This window comes from Neolamprologus multifasciatus, chromosome 13 (genome assembly GCF_963576455.1).
Source record: "Neolamprologus multifasciatus chromosome 13, fNeoMul1.2, whole genome shotgun sequence".
Lineage (NCBI taxonomy): Eukaryota > Metazoa > Chordata > Actinopteri > Cichliformes > Cichlidae > Neolamprologus > Neolamprologus multifasciatus.
Window position 1 is genome coordinate 31,186,134 of NC_140451.1, and position 15,230 is coordinate 31,201,363.

General features: G+C 39.0%; 2 long non-coding RNA genes across 2 annotated transcripts in view; one reads left to right on the forward strand and one right to left on the reverse strand.

Moving 5' to 3' along the window:
• LOC146505796 (uncharacterized) overlaps positions 1-14,062 on the forward strand; it is a 58,574-nt gene extending 44,512 nt beyond the window's left edge. The window contains exon 2 of the long non-coding RNA XR_014877691.1: positions 223-14,062. This is a non-coding gene — a long non-coding RNA (uncharacterized LOC146505796). The remainder of the gene's footprint in view (positions 1-222) is intronic.
• Positions 1-15,230, reverse strand: part of LOC146505797 (uncharacterized) — a 116,433-nt gene that overhangs the window by 43,970 nt on the left and 57,233 nt on the right. The window lies entirely within an intron of this gene.

The window sequence follows — 15,230 nt, forward strand, 5'->3', positions numbered from 1 at the left end:
GAGTGTAGCTTCTGGCCAGATAAAGCAAGTCCCCATTTCTCCAACAGTGATATAAGTGCATTTCGAAGTATTGAGGATAAAGGGTATCAACAAATCCTCCCGCAGTGCAGAAAGTCGGCAGTCTGTCCTTTAAAAATCGCTAATACCTGATGATATTCCTTTTAAAAGAGTGTTTAGCATCTCTCTGTGTGTGTGTGTGTGTCTGTGTGTGTGTGTACAGAGAGAGAGAGACAAGCAGAAGAAGATGGCCATAGTGACACCGATTGACAGCGACATCAAGAGGAACATGAGAAGCAGGAGAAGTACCAAGGGCTCAGAGAAGAGCCCAAGAACAAGTGGAGGGTGAAGGTAACAAGTGGTAATCAGAGGTTCGGTGACTCCCGAGCTAGGTGAGTGGATCCAGATCCCAGGTAGGGATGTAACGATACCAATTTTTTCAAACCGATACGATACCGATACTTGGATCTGAGTACTTGCCGATACAGAGTACAAAAACCGATACTTCTACCACACACACACACAAATGCAATGAATTGGAAGACAGGTTTTATTTTATTCTCTGCCGATAAAAAATAAAATCGTAATAAAAATGACCACAAAAATATTTCAAGTGAAAAATAAGCACTTCTGTTAAATTATTGCAGAGTCTCCACATTGTAATTTAACAAAATATCACTGAACTATTGGCACTGTCTCGAGCTTTCAGAATAATAAATAAACACTTCTGTTTGGAATAAAATAAATACAAATTAGGTTTGAGAATAAAATAAACTTTTAAATTATTGCAGAGTGTCCAATTTCATATCGCGGCTCGAGTATGCTGAGAAGACGGTTCAATCCTATGCTTTCCACGACCGGCATTGGCTGGTCATCCAGAGCGATAAAATGAGTCAGAGCCTCTGTTATTTAAACTGCCCGTGGATTTTCTCTTGACATTTTTCATCGCTTTTCCAAAACCTGAGTTAAAGTTGGCTGTTCCACACTGCTGACATTTTGTTTAGCCTAGCTACAGCAGCCTCCAGTTTCTCTTTTTTATCTGGAGCTGCCAGTCTCACTCGCCTAACCCTGTGCCTGTTTAGCGCGGGATGTCCCCCTAGTGGCCAATCTAAAAAACTACAACAGAAATGACAAGTCACCCTCTGATTAATGAAATAAGTTAGTATCCGTTCATGGTATCGGTTAACTTTTACGAGTATGAGTACACATACATTTTACAGTATCGGCCCCGATACCCGATACCAGTATCGGTATCGGTGCATCCCTAATCCCGGGAATAACATCAGAGATCTATGTCCAGAAGAGCGCTGTCCTAGGAACAGCTAAGATACTGTGGACCCTCAAACTCCCAGGCCTCTGGTAGAGGATCCGAGCTTGAAGGATAAATAAGGGAAAATGTGTTTTGGATTTCTGATGTGAGTCTAAATGTAAGAGGTGTGTTTCTAAGCCATCAGGTTGTGTGTTCTGCCAGATGATGGGTGGACTATTCATGGATAGATGAGCTATTTGACACAAAATGTGTCAAATAGCTCACTGACCTAAAATTGTCTGCTATTCAAAGTAATTGCATTTTTCATATGACAGAAAGGAAGGAAGGCCAGGATGAAACAATCAGAGTTCAGAGAGAATCAAAATCATCAAGGAAAGCCAGAGAGGCAGCGCATTTCTATTAAAGGATGTCAAATGATTCTTTCATCTTTATTCACAGGTTATTACAGCTCTAATTTTATTTCCCCCAAAGTAATTTTTTTTAAATTGAACTTTTATTTTATTTATATAGCCCCACATCACAACAACAGGCACCTCAAGGTGCTTAACCCTTTAAAACCGGTCGGAGCGGGCACGCTCTGTTTTGCGTAACTATTTTGAAATCTCGGTAGCTCTGCAACCACGTGAGCTAGCGCAATAATTTTTTTTGCATATGAAACCGGAGGAGTTGTACTTACATCTTATGCCATCAGCTTGTCCTCGGTCACAGTTTCCTTCCACATATAGCTTTGCAAAAACTGCATAAAAAGCACTTGCAGCAACAAAAACATAATATTCCAGAAACACGCTTTGCCGATCCGATCAGCTGTTCATAACACTTCCTATGTTGGAATAGACGTCAGCGCGAACTATCGCATGTCCGCCATGACCTGCCCGAAACCGGAAGTGACGTCATTTTCGCGGAAATGTAGTTTTTTACCGTCCGGGCCTCAATAAGCCTATACTGGTGTTTTTAAAGGTTATGTTTGACTTTCTGACTTTCTGTGTCGTTTCTGGGATGCTTAGGACTCATATTGCACTGCTGGAAATAGTTTATTTTGATGCATATGCTGCTTTTTTGCAAATTTGCACAATAATATTTATTTTCGTTTTTCCTGCAGTATATAAAAATTGGTGTATTTCAAAAATAAAACTATGAAGACACTCAAAATAAATTTCCTGTGGTGGGAAACTATTTTGTGCAACTTTTTTGTATTTACAGTTTTGAGGGATAAGCCTCTTAAATTTCTCTAACTAGAAATATATGTTAAAAAAAGAAAAAACGATTTTCAATTTTTTTGTAGTTTATTGCACTTTTTTGCAATTTATGTAATTACTATGCACTTAATTCATACATATTATTAAAATCTGGGCTATAATGGTTGTATTGATGTATATCAACTTGAAATGCTCCCAAAAATGGCTCCACAGCATGTAAAAATATAATATAAGCTCTGGCGGACTTGGTTCTATGGTAGGTCTTAAAGGGTTAATATTGTAAAGACCCTATAATAATACAGAGAAAGCCCAGCAATCAGACAACCCCCTATGAGGAAGCATTTCGGCGACAGTGGAGAGAAGAAGCTCTTTGAACAGGAAGAAACCTCTGGTAGAAGCAGGCTCAAGGAGATGAGCAGCCATCTGCCATGACTGGTTGGGGGTGAGGAAAGGGGGACAAGCAAAACATATTCTGTGGAAGAGAGCCAGATTAAAAATAACTCATAATTAAATGCAGAGCACATGCATAAACACATGGATAGTACAAAGGGGTAAGAGAAGGAGAAACAGTGCATCATGGGAAGTCCCAGCAGCCCTAAGTCTATTGCAGCCTAACTAAAGGTGGATTCTGGGTCACCTGATCCAGCCCAAACTATACGTTTTGTCGAAAACAGAAGAGGGGCGTTAAAGCTGAAGGTGCTGCCTCTCATACTTTATATCCTAAAAACCACAAGTAAGCTCGCAGTCTGAGAGGGAAGACCTTCTGTGTGAGGTGAAGGATTTTAAATTTGATTTTAACAGGGAGCCAGTGAAGAGAAGCCAATACAGGAGGAATATGTTCTCTTTTTCTAGTCCCTATCAGTACTTTTGCTGCAGCTTTTTGAATCAACTGAAGGCTTTTCAGGGACATTCTGTTAACAACAAATTCCAGTCATCCAGCCAGGAAGTAATAAATGCATGAACTAGTTTTTCAGCATCACTCTGAGACAGGATATTTCTAACTTTAGAGATATAGTGCAAATAGAAGAAATGCATGTTAAATACATGCATTGAAGGACATATTCTAATCAAAGAGTTCTCCCAGTGTTACTGGAGGCCAAGGCAATGCCATCCAGAGAAAGGATCTGGTTAGATACCATATTTCTACATTTGTTAAGGCCAAGTACAAAAACTTAAAAAAAAATAAAATAAAAGTTTGAGTTCATCCAGGTCTTTATGTCCCTAAGATATCCCTACAGTTTAACTAATTGGTGTGTGTTATATGGGTTTGATGATAGATAAAGCTGGGCATCATCTGCATGTGATAAAATTGTCAATAAAATTTGGCCTAGCATAGATCCCTGTGGAACTCCATAATTAACCTTAGCACGTGAAGAGGACTCTCCATTTACATGAACAACCTAGAGTCTATTAGACAGATATGATTCCCCATGGGTACCTTTACTGTATTAAAATATTATGGTTAACGGTATCAAATGCTGCACTGAGGTCTAGCAGGACAAGCACAGAGATGAGTCCACTGTCAGAGGCCACAAGAAGATCATTGGTAGCCTTCATGAAAGCTGCGTCTAAACTGTGAGGGGCTCTGAAACCTGACGGAAACTCTTCAAATAAGCCATTCCAATGCAGATGATCTGTTAGTTGTTTTTCAACTGATCTCTCAAGAATTTTTGAGATGAAAGCAAGGTTGGAGATTGGCCAATGATTTACTAAGACAGCTGGGTCAAGTGTTGTTTCGTAGGTGACAGTTTAACTACTGCCAGCATGAAGGCCTGTGGTACTTAGCTGATTAACAGAGATAGGTTGATCATAAGACTAAAGCATTAAATATTGGTAGTATTCCTTTGAGCAGTCTTGTCCTGGCTACAGTACTGAGGCGAACCTTGGGTTGTTTATAAAGCAGCAAACTGTAACAAGCTTACGTGTTATCTGCTTAAAGGTGCACGTTTGAGTGTTATACCAGGAAGTCAAGTACTGATCTGAGGCCTTCTTTTTGCAATGAACTACAGTATCCAGACGCATGCAGTGAAGATGTAAAATATTAGCATGATAAATGATCTCTGTGGGATCCAAGATCGGGTAGGCTCTGCATTAGGTTTAGTATCAAACAAACATAAATGCATATTATTTATCATAGTTTGTATGTCTCACTAGTATATAAGAAATTAAATACACATTTAAGAATTTTGTGATACTAACTTAGAAATGGTTCAGTGCTAATGCAGAAATAATGTGCAATTCATGTACAAAGCAGACAGTGAGGGTATTGGTCTCTGACTGGATGACATTCAATATATATTGCACATAGATTTCCAGATTTTGTGTTACTTATCAGTAAATTAAGGCTCAATAGAGCAATAGTCACCCACTGCAACCTGCTGTTGAATGAGTCCGACTAAGTCCCTTATTCAGAAAAGGTCATCGGTGTGATTTGGCAGATTTTTAAACCAGATCATCTTGCTGACACAATCCCCAGTCCCCATTGTGTCTCCACTATGACCTAAACAATAATCCATCTTAACCTTTACTTTCTTATGTATCAAGCTGAAAATGTAAAAGAGTCTAAACTAACATTTACAGCTAACCTGTTCAACTGCATTCACATTACTCCCATTAGGACACCTGTCCAGCTCAATAGGATGGGGAAAATAAAGAGTTTATTTTGCATACACATTATGTACAGTTTGACAGTTTTTGTTTTGTTTGTTTGAGCTTTGCTATGTCATCAGAGACAGGGGATATCCTTAATCTTAAGCACGCAGCTCTGAGTGTGAGCACAGCAGCCTTGCTGTTCAAACTCTCTGATTTGAGAGGCAAAATCATAAGAAGCTAGCTTAAGTGGAGGGTGGTCTAAAGGAGGGAGGGAGCTAAAACAACTTGTTTCAGACAGAAGATAAATTGAGGGGTTGAACAACAATCTTTTTTTATCTGGAATCGTGCAAAGGCACCGTTCAGAAATTTTAGATATGGAGCTCAAAATAAGAATAATAGATTCTGTTTGACCTAAGAGGAACTCTCTACTCATGCTCGTTTGGTAAGCAAGCTGGGAGATGATGACAAGCTACTTGTACTATACACAGTCTCTCTCACACACAAACACACAGAGAGAGAGAAGCCTTCATTACTTATAGAGCTTCTTGACATGTCAGCCCCAAAGACCTGAGGCCAACCTCTTCCCTGCACAATCCTGTCATGGTGGACGGCGGAGCAGTCAAAGGTCATAAATCTACAGGCGCCTAGCGACACGTGACATTATGACTGACTATAAAAGGCCACGTCCCTTTTACTGCTATCTCTAACACTCTTTTCCACTGTCAACCCTTCGATTTGTGAATCCAGCAACTCTACTCTGAGACGTGAAAATTTCAACTTTCAGTACATTCATTAAATAGGATTGAAATCCAGACGTGAAAGCAGGCGTACAAGGGCATGATCCAATAACATTAAATGGTAATATGGATCTCAGCTATGGCACCTTATCAGCCTGGTAAAATGCAGTCCAATCATGATCTCCGTGATGTTTTTAAACTCCAACACAAACCTGACAGTTTCACAGCTTTACATAAATGCCCAGCAAAGATTTCACTGCATTTGCTCTTATGAACCCGCACCACTACAACAATGTGTGTGGGTATTTTTCCACACGCGAAACAATCGCACGCTAATTTGCATCGAGCCAACATCGTTTATTTGTATGTGTGATTTCGTCTCCATATTTTGTGTACAAATATGAGATGAGTATTTACAATAACAATGCTGTTATTGCATCAGTGTATGACTGTGTGTGCGTCTGTGAATTTGGTTTGATATTTTTGCATCTCTGTGTTACAGGATTTTGCTAAAGTGGTAACTCCCTGGAAAAGGGGTTGTCGACTGTCAGTCAGCTGTCAGCCGCAGGTAGAACATGAGGTGAATGTGAAAGTCTGTGAGCAGCAAAACATTCAGAACAAGACAGGTGCTGGAAATGTAGGAGACAGAGGGTGATAGTCAGAACTGGGATCGAAAAAGGGAGCTGTTAATTGGCTGGAATTCAATATCTCCGCCCCGTGTATAATTCTGTACCTATTAACCTACAATCACTCGTTATGTGGTCAATTATAAATCATCGAAAATCATTGAATCATTGGTCGTGTCCAAATTCATGGGCTGCATCCTGCAGGTCTGGTAGGCTGGAAGTAAACGGCTGAGGAAATTGGACGGTCCAGCCTTCTGATTAGCGTCACCGCTGTCTCGGTGGAGTTTAGTAAACTCAGCCGTCTGCTCCTTGCTATCTAAAATATAACAGGACACTGGCGTAAATTCTCGACCGTCTCACACTTCTGTTTAATCAGTTTTCTGTTTGACGTTTATTCAGCTGTGTAAAAACCAAGGAGGAACCCTCAAAGTTTTATTTTATCTAATCTAATCTAATCACTTTAATCTCAGCCAAACCGATTTACTCACGAACAAATAAAACACTGAAAAAAGCCCAACAATAACATTTTTAGGTTGTCTAAGTGACTTATATATTACGTTTAACCCGAGCAGCGAAAGTCCGCGGTGATCTGAAAATGATGTGCCGGGAGTTGTGCCGTTCTCGGCGGCTTCAGTGACCCTCGAGCTCCCGGCTTGCTATCGAGCTGGTGGGTAGCAGACGTCTCCCAAAACGTCGAATCACTTTTGCAAATATGCGATATCTTGATAAACTGAGCAGATATTTGATGTTTACACAGCTACTTTCTCGCCTGAAAATATGTTAAAAGTTTATTTTGTGACCCAGAAAGATTGGAGTTTGGCTGGGCCACGCTATGAATTCTGGGATATGGTGGGCCATGAAGGACAGACCCAACCCACCCTTCAAATTCGGGGAAAAGGAGGACGCATTTGTCGGCTGCATTCGGAGGATTCTACGAATTTTGACGGCCTTGCTGTGATGTAATCGGTCTACAAATGCGGCCTCAGGAGGATGCAGCCCTGAATGTGTCTGTCCTGAATTAAACAGGAAGCAAAGATCAACTGTGTCTGAACACGGAAAGGTGAAGAGCACGATGAGGGGAAAGTTTGAAGGAATGGTCTAAAAAAAGTCTAAATAAATAAATTATAGATGATAAGGCTGTTCTGAACTTAAATTGATTCTGGTGAATTCTTGGTACTGGGACAGTACTTGATGAATTAGCGAAGGAAAAAGAAGACATGATCAGCACGAGTACGCCGCATTCAGCAAAGCAAAATAGAGAGTTTTAACGTTTACCGTGTGTCTCAAGGCTTAACACCATAATTGCCAGAATTCTGAACTCCTGAGAACCACCATTAAATCATTTCTTCAAAAAGTCATTTTCATCTGATTTTTTTCTTTCAAATTTTAAGTAAGATTTGACAAAACAAGTATTTAAACGTAATATTTGCAGGTTTTATCATTTTTATCAATGATTTAGATCATTTCATTACAGACCGTAAATGAAAGATACACATTAGAATGAACACACTCTACAAAAAAATCACACATCTAAAAATGTAATTACTGCAGAAAAATGGCTTTGGTTGCTTAAATATAAAGATAGTAGAAAACAGTGTTGTGGAGTCCACTTTTTATTTGCTCTGGTTAGTTCAACTATCGTTACTCTGCTGCTCAGAACAGCCAGCAACTCACCTGGTTTCCCAGCCGTTCAGTCACACTGTGACATTTTCTTCTCCAGCACAAAATCCCATCCTCAGCCTGCCAGTAATTAGTCACCTTTAACTAACATCTCCTACATATGTTTTTAACAAACACAACCAGTTCTCGCTCATGTGTGTAAACAATTTTATTGCTAGGCAACCTGGCATGCAGCAACAGGGGTTATACATTCATTTCTATGGGGTCTAATGACCCCATTGCCAGTTCTAATGTTAATAACATTATTATTTTTATCTTCAGAAACCTGGTAGTGACGGATAAATGTGAGTTAGCAGTAGGGATGGGTACCGGTATCTGGCACTAGTTGTGACATAAACGGTAGTAACCAGACCGAAAAGCAGCGCACATTTCGGTGCTTTTTTCAGGTGCTTTTTTTTTTCCTGAGCTGTCATACACTTTAGATTCTAGCCAATCATTTTACCTTTGCAAGCGTAGTAGGCGGGCCCAGGTACGTACGTTCTTTTAGAGCAGAGCTACAGATGAAAAATGCCCAAGGCGAAGCGGTCAAAAGTCTGGCTGTACTTCACAGCAAAATATGCAAACTCAGCAGCTGCAACAAGTGCTTTAAGCTGATACTGTGACACTGTCAAAGAAGGTAACACCTCAAATCTGATGAAACACCTGGCGACGCATAGCGTTTTTTTTTTTTAAAAGCCGAGAAATGCGCCGTATTTGATAGCTTTCTGCGAGACCTCACACCGAGCACATCTACTGCGGGTGTGGTGCCTGTTATCGACCCGGAGTTAGCAACATCCCCCAAAAACCCGAAGAGGAGAGTCCTGGCCCCTAGCCCTGCCAGTGTAGCAGAAATGATGAGGATGATGATGCAGCAGCAGCCGTTCTTCTCTGCGTGAGTAGCTTAATGTTGTTCGTGTGTAATTTACGTTGAGTAGGCTAACCACGTTATTACATTAATGCATGTAAGGTGAACTAGCAAACATCATCATAGCTACATGCAGCTGTCTTCTTGTTTGATGGCAGATACTCCCTTCACCCTGGACAAAAAGGCTAAAATGACCAAAGAAAAAGTGGAAAACAGTTAAACATGAGAGGTTTTTGGACAAAGTTTGTGTTTTTTCCATTGTTTAAGCTGCTTCCAGCCAAGAGTGAGACCATATATGCCCTATAGCTGCAGAAAAGGCTAACATTGTTATCTTTTTACAAAAAAAACAGCTGAACACGAGAGGTTTTTGGACAAAGTTTGTGTTCTCCATTCTTTAAGCACCGGTCCCATTTCAAAAGTACCAGTTTGGTACTGGTATCAGATAAAACCTAAACGATACCCATCCCTAGTTAGCAGTATGGGAAGGTTGGAGCTCTTGCCTACACCAAAATAAATAAGTTGACTAATTTATTCTATAAACATGACATTTAATGATAATAAGCTAATAAGCTTGTGTGCAATATTTTGTGGGTTCTCCTTCTTTTTTGAATGTCAAGGCACATCAGTAAGAAAATTGGTCTCCTTTAATATACCTCTGTGTCGCCTGCGCACATGCATATAGCTTCACATAAATGTTTGCTTTAGCACAGTCGCATACATGATTTTATTTCTCATTATAGTGGTAAAAACAAGATTTTTAGTTCCTGTAACATCAGTTTGAGTTCAAATGTGTTTATTTCTTGGTATGCTTGTTAGTGTGCAATAGGCGAATGAGTGGGTAGAAGAAGGCTTGTATATAGGCTTATGTGCTTTTTTATGGGAAGGATGCTGTTTGTGATTTTCTGACTATGACAAGGTGCCTCTCTACTGCTTTCCAGTCTCCTCATCAAATTGATCTGCCTGAATGTTTGCTATACAGAATGTCCTCTTTCCCCTTAGGAGAGCAGGTCCTGTTCACAGACTGATTTTTTTTCCGTACTCCTTCTCCTCTCCATCTTTCTTACGAATGCCATCAGGTGTCCCAAAGGAGAAAAACAAAGAGAGATAAATTTAGGATATAGACGAGTCAGTATTGACACCATGATGTTTTTCTTCCATTGTGCATATCATATCAACTGAATACCGACAAGAAGAACTGCGAATGATCATATCCAATCAGAAAATTAAATCTGAATTCCCAACCCTGCATGAAATCCATCTCCTCTGTGTTAACCTTGTACTCAACTCTCCCTAAAGTTACTCTTGTTTATATGCTCTAATGTTGCTGGAGGAATGAAACAAAGCCTTCAGAAATGTTTTGAAGTGGAAATTGGTTATTCCAAACTGATACTCTGCAGATTTTAGATTTTTTAAAATGTAAGCAATTGTACAGTGAGGTGCAGATATAATCTGTGTAACTGTGACATCCCTGCTGGATATGACTGCAAGTTGCACGCATGTAATTTGTAGGTTTTACATGCTTGGAAATCAATATTTTTTATGTCTGCAGTGAAAAAAGCACAAAACAGCAAGGTTGGCAGCCATAAATATATTTTGGCTTTCCATCATAGTGCCCTCCCACTCCCTCTGCCAATCTACTGCATTAGACTCATTAGAACAGGTCCCCAGATCCTCCTTATCTTTTATACTGAAGGATGCAAAAGGAAAATCCTTTTTTCCTGATTACTGGCACTATTTAAATTTAATGATGCCACCATTAAATCACTTAACATGTAGCATGAGTAAAGGGTTAGGTTAGGGTTACAGCGTCTGACATAGTGATGACATTTCCATGTAAGCTGCTGTTTTATCCACCCCACTTGAAATGAAAAGCAGAATTAAACTAAATAATGCTTCATTAATATGGAGGTAGTGGGATAAGTCATATTAACCTTAGATGTTGCAGTTTGAAAAGGAACCAGCCTTTTTTTGTGTGTTACTTTAATTCAATGTTTTATTTTCATTTGCTTGCAGTGGGTGTAAAAGCCTACGCATCATCAAGCCTCATCTGTAAATGAAGTGTAAAGTTTTTAACCTTTACATGTTTATCCCTTAACCCTGAACATGTAACCACTATGTTACCGATGAGACAGGTTGGCTTTTTATCATATATACATGTTTAGGATATTAGAAAGAGAAAAAAATTATTCACAGCTTCAGTTTGTGATTTTTTTTTAAGCACATACCTATGTTTTAAAGACAAAAACCAAAGTTATGCAGTTGAATCAAAGGTATAAATGTGCTTTGGTATTCAAATTTCTCAGATGTTAAAATGCTGCTGGTATCACATTGGATTCTGTATAAAATCTTCGGGGACTAAAGAATACTTGCTGTAACCATACCTCTTTTGTGAGAACTTTGCAAACAGTGAAGCTGTCAAAGCAAGAGATAGAGACAAAACCAGGCAACCTCCTGCAACAAAGGAAGCATGCAGAGACAATGAGGTAGGCTAGTAGTTTTCCCACACACTGCTCCTGCAGTGGCTTAATATCTGATAAAGAAGTAATGACTCAGTAAAATATGTCATGTTGTTCATGTCAGATTATATGCATCCAATTAGTAGTAGTAGTAGTAGTAATATTACTATCATGCTTCTAATTTTCTCTATTAATCTTTAACCTCCTAAGACCCAAACTCTTCCACAGCATTTTTAATTTCTCTTTGATATTTGGGCTCATTGGGGCCCGATGAATGTAAAAACAAAGAATTACCAGATTTTTTTTTTTTTACCTTATTTTAGTTTTTAAGAAAAATAAGAGCCACATATGAGGATATTCATTTAACATTTTGATAGAACAGTAGCAGTATAATGTCCTCGTAAGTAGATTATCAGGCCCTTGTAGAGCAAAATTGAGTATTTTGGTCTAAATAACCCAAAATGTGATGTCCACATTAGGGCAGCCACGATTAGTCGATTAATCACGATTACGTCGACTATCAAAATCGTCGACGACTGATTTAATAGTCGACCCGTCATTTAAAGCTTTGTAAGATCACAAAAGACGCAGGAATAAGTAGTAGGATTTAAGAGTGTAATAACGGACTGAAACAGAAGATGGCAGCACTGCATGTACAAGGATGCCAGCTGCCGTTAAACCCCGAAGAAGAAGAAGCTGTGTCCCAGAATTCATAGCGCAGCCCAGCTCAGTTTCCAACAATGGCGGCAGCTAGTTACTTTTAATATTACTCTTATTATTCTTTCTGGGTCACAAAATAAACGTTTAACATATTTTCAGGCGAGAATGTAGCTGTGTAAACCTCAAATATCTGCTCAGTTTATCAAGACACCACATATTTTCAAAAGCGCTCCGACGTTTTCGGAGACGTCTGTTACCCACTAGCTCGATAGCTAGCTGGGGGCTAGGCTAACTAGAGCCGTGAGAACACCGGACTCCCGGCAAATTGTTTTCAAACCCACCGTCGTCTTTCGCTACTCCGGTTAAACATAAATAAGTCACTTAGATAACTTAAAAATGTTATTGTTTGGCTTTTTTTAGTATTTTATTTGTTCCTGAGTAAATCGGTTTGGCTGAGATTAAAGTTATAGTTTTTACACAGCTGAATAAACTCAAGCAGACAGCTGATTATCAGAAGTGTGAGATGCTCGAGAATTTACTCCGGTGTCCCGTTATATTTTAGATAGCAAGGAGTTTATTAAACTTCACCGAAACAATCTGCAAATTTCATTAAAATTTAATAAACTATCATCTTGTCTTTATTTTTAGTTAGCACATACCTTAAACACTTAAAGCTGTAAGCTAATGATAGTTATATAAGAGCAGATGCTGCTGGTGCAATAAACTGTACGTTTTACGTCCAATGGATGATCTGATTAGTCGACTAATCGCAAAAATAATCGGTGACTAGTCGACTATGAAAATAATCGTTTGTGGCAGCCCTAGTCCACATATGTGGACGCCAGGTTCTTGGAGGTTAAAGTAAATATTTCTTGACTTTCACTATCACCTTTGTCCACTCCAGCACAGTTTAACAAGACATGGTGCCTTGTTACCTTAGTTTTCCTTCTACAGTGAAGAAATACTTTTCACTTTAATTCCATCTTGTGCAGTCATCCATATTGGATATCCTGATCCAGATTCAGCAGCTTTGTCTCTGTGATAACACAAGACAGAAGGCTCACTTCCTTTATCACTAAAAATCAATTTATCACAGTTGGTTGTGGTGCAGCAATTCACAACCCTCATCTGTTTCAGAAATAGTACAGAAGTACAAATGACAAGTTGTGAGGCGGGACTACTGAAAGAAAGCACTGGCGTCTCCATGCCAACCTAAACTAGTATATTACTCACTTAGTCTGGTGCAGTAAAAGAACAGCTGTAACTGAAGTTGCTTTGATGTTTTCATGGCCTGTGACATTACCATCTAGCTAAGCCACATCCCCCCCAGTGACCAATCTTAAGCATCTTTAATCCCATGACACTGTGTGAACTGTTCAACATACCACATATCCTCTGCATGCCATTTGTCCCAGCTGGCGACCACCAAGATTACAGCATGACAACTAGAAGAATTGAAATTGAAGGGAAAATGAACATGGCTTCTGAAGCCAGTACGGATGATGGTGCAAGCGGATGCACTATATTTAACAAAACTGAATTTAAGTGACATACATGTATCCTTAAACACTTACATTTGTAAATGTATGAGGTGTTTTTGTGACTATGAATCATTAAAACAAAACAAATAATCAACCAAATGTTCCCACCCTTTTTCCACCCTTAGTTCTATAAAATTACTAAATGTCTTTTAAAGTTTTCTCTTTGGAGATTTGCTGCTTTTTCACTTTCAGTCCAGTCCTTGAATCTTAACAATTATCACTGGGTTTTGGTTTATTTGTTTTGTTATAAAAGTCACAGAACTCAAATGAACCAGTGTTGTGTCTACACATAAAAGACAACTTAGCAATGAAATTGAAATTTTTGAAATTTGAAATTTTTGAAATTTGAAATTTTTTATTTCAGTCAACAACAACAACAACAACAACAGATTATAATTTTACATAAAAGTACTCAAACAGTAACCGAAAAAGGAATAGGCTGAAGCCTTATGTCTTATACTTATCCTATCCCTTGCCCCCATGGAAATAATCAAATCCTTAACCAAGAAAATAAATAGCATTGATAAATAAATGAAACATTTGAAGAAACTGGACAAAAGAAAGAAAACTATTAACAGCAGATGAACAGTGAAGACCTCAGACAGGACCTGAGAGATGCACATAGCTGTACTGCAGGCTGTCAAAAAGTTATTCTTAAGGAAGGGGAACAGGGATAAAGATGAGATATTGTAAATCACCCAAGAACTAGACTGAAATTCAGTGGTTATAGGTCTTAAATTTGGATCAATCACTTTATAAATTGTTTGGCTGGTCAATCAGTACAGAAGAGGTCAGGAGAGGGCTACAACAGTGAGTCTCTGTAACCATCTGTACAACATGGTAGATGCTCTGTTACAGCTCAGGACTGCATTTCAGCAAGTGGTGTCATGGATCTTGTGAAAATGAATCAAATTGTGAAAAATACCATGAAATTTTGTTCCACCATCTAATCTAATCTGGAAAGCATCTGATTGGCAAAGTCTTAATTTTTCATCATGGCAGTGATCCCAAAGTGATCACCTAGGCCTTTGAAGTAAAAGTATATCTGGATAGAAAAACATAGAAAATAGAAGAAAGGGTCTGAGGAATCAAAAGGAAGTCAGCATCAGAAGGACAGGTCAGGAATGTCCTAGCAGCGTAGAGTTAGCTCTTATTCTGGAACAGGAAAAAGGGAAAAAAGAAAGAAGGGGGGAAAAAAGGGATCAAGAGTCAACAAAATATAAAGGCCATGATTCAGATGTCAAGAGCAGGGAGCTATTAGTCTTCTACTCCTCAGTGATCTAACCAGTGCAAGTGTGTCACAATAATGTGTCCACCTAATATGATTAAGTCTTGCCACAGCACCGCAAAAATCCACTTGGAAGAACTCAAAGGCCTTTCTCCCACTGGGTGCCAGCGAAGCGATTCATCTTACTACAAAGAAAATCCTTGACCGATCTTTACATAACACAGACACAAGGTTCTCTATGAAACTGACCAAATTTATGGTAGTTGGAGTAGAAAAGCATGCCAAGTTTCTTAAATTATGCGCTTCACTTTAGATTAATAAATATATTTATAGAGGACTGAAAGTGTCAGTGTGAAAATGTTTTTTATGAAAGAGTTGCCCAACTGTGTTGAACTGCTGTGGC